A 6,000-nucleotide genomic window follows, 5' to 3' on the forward strand; every position below is an offset into this window, starting at 1 on the left:
TATTCATCCGGCCTTTGTTTTGACTGTTCTCTCTCCCTCTCTCTCTCCCTCTCTATCGTCCTCAATCGTTCCCTTGCTCTAGTGCTGCTTTGGCCCGACGCCAGCTAATGGTTCGCTGTTGTGTATAGGGTTGTAAACGCACGCATAATTGGAGCCGATGGTTTGTGCGGATGCTATTCGTTTCCTGTTTCCTGGAACGAGCCGCGGGCCACCGATGGCTGCCGTAGCCTTTTTTTGCCGTTTTTTTGGGCTTGTTCTTTCGGCCTGTCGGTCTGGACACGCGTACAGAACTCGCCCGCTTCGCGTGTCCAGTGTGCGGGTTTAGTTTGTTATCATGCGATGGAGGTTCGCAGGTTCTTGAGAGAATATCTTCATTGAAAAAGCAAGCAGGGCTGATTTCGAGAGCGGCTTTGTACGGTCTACATAACTACTCAACTCCTTATTTCCCTTCCTTCTCTACTATTATTGTTTTTCTTATTATAAGGGTTTATCGTAGGGATCAAATCCAGCACTCAAATCCAAAAGCTCCGCTTCAACATAAGCTCGTCCTTGGGCGTCCCTGTCAGCAAGGCAGGACCAAGCAATAACCAAAAAATAACGTAACTATTAAAGGATTGAAGCGACGCGCTCCATTCTCTGTCATTCTTCTTTTTTGTATGCCACGTAGAAACCGATCTTCTAGCCATCATACTACGTCACAATAGAGTCCGCGCTCGGAACCGGATCGTCGATAAGTTTGTGTTGCTCTGTTAAACACGTTTAATAGTTTTACGTTGCACAAACTTGCAGCTTCATCGGGATCCGTTATCATCCCGAGCGCTCGTGTTCCATCAGCTTTACTCGTATTTTCCCCCTTTTTTCCTCCTTTCACCCGTACGCCAGGATTATCGAGATCTTGGGCCCGGGTGTTCTTTTCCCGCTTTGTGCACCCGCCACGGCATTAGCAATTCCCCGTCGGTCCCAAACCGAGCCGTTTAAGTAATTTGTTATTCATTTTATTTTGTACCCACCGCTAGGTCCGCCAAGGGTGCAAAAGAGATTGTATCGTACGGGGTCCAGAGCCCGTTCGATCGATCCCGCACGATGGCTGTGGGCTCAAATTGATAAATTCCATTCGTTCTAGTTTTTTTTACCGAAAGGATACGCGAAACAACACGTCCTAGCGAGTGTAGAGCTTCGATCGATCGATGCGAGAAGGATGCAGAGAAAACACGACGAGCATTCAAAGCTGAAAACGATTAGAAAAGAGACATAGAGGGGCAGAGAACGGTTATGATTAATGGTAAGCGCTTAAGCCAGACATCCGCTTCAAACACGTATCACTCAGCTACCTCTTGAAGGAGTGCAAATGTTGCCTCAAGATGTTGCAATTCGGGTACGGATCCGATGACAAAAATTGTGATGTTTTTTTTATTCCCCTGGGGCGCACAAATCAGATCTGACAGAAGGTGGCAAATGTGTTTGCATAATTTAACGTGACAGTTCCACCTAGGGATGGCACATCCTCTCCACTACTAGAAAAGGGATGTACAATGCAGGTGACACTTCACTTCGTACCGGAATGTCTAACGGGCAAATCACACTAACGGTACCCAGTATAACGGGGTTGCCAAAAAAAAAAAAACACCGTTAGGGGGGTAGAGTTTCCCATTTTTCATCGCATTGCGCCGCATCGAATCGGCACGGAAATGGAAAGTAGCCCTCACAGGTGTGCGTTTGTGTGCGTGCGCCCTTCAAGTCGGCTCGTGCTCATTAAACATGTCAGCTGCCGGTAAGGCTCTGCCGGAAGGAAACACGGGCTCGAATAGGAGAAGGCGCGCTAGATAAAAAAAAAAACCTTCGAAGGGTGTCGACTCGGTGTCAACCGGAGGACACAAATTGATGGAATGAAACACCTAGGCCCAGACCTTTTGCAACGCAGCGCTCGCTATGTCAATATTTGCCTGCGTTGGGGTGTGTGTGAGTGTATGTGTGTGATGTCAGCTCAGAGCACATTGCTCCGGAAGTTGGGCAAGGTTTGCGTGGGCGGTTCCAGCACGGTTTCGCTACCAGCAGCAACAGCAGCAGCTGTGTGGTGCGATACGGAATAGATTAGAGGGCGCGCGCTCGCTAGCCCTCATTGCCCTAGGCCACTCTAGGATTCACCAAGCGTACACGCATGCACCAGATAGGTGCTTCTGGGAGGGAGAAGAAAGCATTCAAACGACCTACAACACCTACGCAGTCCTTGCACAACGTGTTCGGTGCTGTGCCCCAACGCGCTTGCGCTAGGATGTAAGCGCGCGCCCGCGTTACCCAAACAAACATACCGTTGCTGTGCCCTGCACAAACTACACCCGCCTGTCACCTGCACAAACATACTGGTACATCACAGACACAAACACAGACACACACACACACACGTCCTTATAGACAAACCATCTTATCAAGGCCTTTGTGTGTTTGCGCATAGCCGCGCGAGCCGCGAACGCGTGCGCAAATCCTAAAGCCGGCCACCGAGGGTGGAGTAGGATTAGAGCTCGAACTGTAATAGAAATGCTATTTAGCGTAAAATTGCTTCATTCTAGTGCGGGCCGCTCCTGGACCTAAGCCAACGGACGCTACCTGGATGGATGATGCTGTTTTCTTTTCTTTATATTTGGGTCTTTGCATGGAGTTTTTCCACTTTCTGCCTTTTGTTTGAACCTTCTTTCCTAATCTTGCATACGTTCGCCGGTGCAGTTACAGTGTACTTCGGGCTTCCTTGCATGTTTTCCTTTTTTCATCAAATTGCGGCTCGTGTTTCGTAAGAAGTTGCGCGTTTTTACGGCATGTGCGTAGAAACGAGAATTTAAAACTTCATCGCACATAATCTTCCTACCCTTGTGAGTGTTTTTCAAAGCGTTTGCAAAATCAACTCATAGTACAATCATTTCTTGTACCCATTTCAGAGCCTCTCGCTTTCTGCTTTCTTTCTCTTGAGATGTTGGCTTTGTTTTCCCCCTAAAAAATGTACGTCCGTAACGAGGGAGGCGATTAAGGGTTCCTGCGTTAAGGTAATCTCGTCCCAGGTTTTTGAGTGCAATTGTTTTATTGCACTGCCATGGCTATGTGTGTGCGTGCAATTGTAATGTTTTGCATGATCAAAGGCGCTCATATTTCGGGTGACATTTGACCCGTGAATGTCACAATAAAGCAGCACACTCGGTTTACAGTGCGTGCTGTTGCGTGTGTACGCTGCCGTAGATATTTTAAGGTAATATGGTTTTATTTACAAAACCCAACATAACATTACATATTGCAACTTTATTTCAACTGAATCGTTCTATACTAAGTTGTTTGAGATTTTCATTTCAGTATTCGGATTTATTAGTATTTTTTTATTTTTTTTTTTCATAAAAGTCATCGAGCCACTATAAGCCTACACAACTTATTTCTATACAATACAGTACAACAAACTGATTAAACGAAAGAGATAAAATATGTATTAACCAGAAACAAAAAAAAATAATTTACTTAAACTGCGCTTCGCAAATGTGATTTGAGTTTGCTAACACTAACATTAAAATCGACAGTGCAATTCGTAGAGGAATAGGCATTAATCATTGTTGTAAACAGGTCTTTTGAGCCAAACTCTGTCGATCTAAAGTTAGTGCAAAATAATGGTCTTGGCCTAGGGATTCGACTAGGTGCACGAAAGTTAACATGTGCACGAATGGGCGGGGTGTCAATAGAACCGCAAAGTAGCTTATGTAGAAATACACACTGTAATTCGTCTATATTTGAGAGACTCCAGTCCGAAAAGGAGGCAACTAGTTCGGTTACTGGGATAAGTACAATCGCGGGACCAAGGTAAACGGTAGAACAGTACGCGTAAAAACCTTACTTTGAATTTGTTATTTGTTATTTGTTATTTGTTATTTATTTATTAAAATTCAACGGACCGCGAGTGGCCCACTTGAAGTGAATTCGTTTACAGTCATTATATTATGGTCACGTTTCGGTCATCCATTTGTCACGCTTAGTCTTAAGTAAAATAATTAACACGTAAAAGGTTGCACGACACGGATACTATTTAGCAATGCGGTGCGCGACATGTCAGGTTGATGACGATCACAAATGACATTAAGCTCACGGCACATACGAATAAATGGATCAGAGTAGCCAAAGCGAGTGCGGCGTTCCTCCACGTCAAGTAGCGATCTAGCTCGGAGCGATCTCGGCGGGACATACATGTTGAGCCTCGAAAGAAGCGCGGGCGAGTCGATCCGATTGTCAAGAAGTCCCGCGACAAACAGCCTCTGAGTGTTGCAGTTCCGTTGCTTGAATGTCTCGATGCCAAGCTACACACAGCGTCCCTCATAGTCCAGTTGGACACTCCAGGAGCGCAAAGCGAACCGCGTGAATTTGCGCTGGATCGACTCTAAACGAGTTAGGGGGCGAGCAGCTGTAGGTCACCTTACTACCGAAGCGTATTCTAGCACTGGCCGCACCAAAGTGCAGTATAGAGTCTTGATGCAGACCGGGTCAGTGATGTCTCATGCTATTTGTTTTAGTAAGCCGATCCATTGGTTACCGTTAGTGACAACGTGCTCTAGCTGGTCGTGGAAGCTCAGCTTTTCGTCAAGGAGCACTCCTAGATCCGTGACACAGCTTTTGCGTCCAATGCTAGATCCATTTAACGCATAGTCATACACTAAGGGGCACCGCTTTCTCGCAAACGGAACGACAACACTCTTCTCGACGCACAATTCAAGACCATTCAAAGAGCACCATGACTGGAAGCCACTTAGAGTGGCTTGAAGGCGGAGTTGTTTCTTTTCTATCTGTAATGCTGGGTAGGAGTCCATAAAATACTCGCGAATTCAAGGATTGGACGCACGATAGGGTGAAAGGGTCTTTGAAATCTTTATCAGCACGAAAAATGGAACCTAATGAGCAGTTCGCTTTGGAAATGCAGAGCTCGTAATGATCTTGAAACGTTAACCTGCTGACTAATTGCATATTTTTCAAAGTATTATAATGTGATTTTTTTCATGGCATGGAGTTCTGCTTATACGCGACCGATTTCATCAGAAATAATATAAAGACAACGTAATAATTCTCAAATAATTCTCAAACATTAATATGACTTCATGTTCATTACTTCATTGCCGTCCCAAGAACATATCCATAGCAATAAGTTGTAATTTTGATAGTTCATTGGCACCTCACAAATCAAAGGTCAAGAAATGCTTTTAATTGGTAGTCTTAATAGTGTTATGTAGATGGGCCCTTTCAGTCTTAAGTGAATTTAGTTAAAGTCTTATACGGTCATAAACATAGAACAATAAAAAAAACCATAACTATTATATGATTCAAATATTCCTAATCATTCCTAATCGCAAATAATAATTTTGCGACCAAGAAGTTTGCGAACGATAAATTTGTGTCCAAAATTTTTGCGAACAAGAATTTTGCGACCAACAAATTTGCGACCAAGATGTTTGCGACCACGATGTTTGCGACCAAGATGTTTGCGACCAAGAATTTTGCCACCATGATGTTTGCATGAAGATATTCAGTTGCTTGTAGAGACAATTACCTTTTTTGCATTTATCAAGAGCTCCGAGTAAAATGACCCCACCACCCTGATGAACTATTCAATATTCTATAATATTTTCCAAAATTCATATTTTTTTGTACTTCTAGTACAAACGACTGGAAGACCATAAGTTTACCTTCGAATTATTTTGGTATTTTCTGAGCTTAAGATTTTGATCACATGCTTCAGTGGTTCCTTTTTAGGAACTTGAATCATCAATTTAAAGAATCAGTGATATCAATTATTTCCTCAGTTTCCAAACCACATTATTTTTCCTTACGCATTTGTTTGACCACACTCTTTTGTCTGATATTAGCGTTGTGAATACCCATACACTAGACTATCCTTGTTAGTAATCAAAGGTTATGTCTCAGCTGTAATCGAAAATTACTAGCCATGTATAACGACCCCCTTAATCTAATTTTGGTCATTTTCGA

This window comes from Anopheles gambiae, chromosome X (assembly GCF_943734735.2).
Source record: "Anopheles gambiae chromosome X, idAnoGambNW_F1_1, whole genome shotgun sequence".
Taxonomy (NCBI): Eukaryota; Metazoa; Arthropoda; class Insecta; order Diptera; family Culicidae; genus Anopheles; species Anopheles gambiae.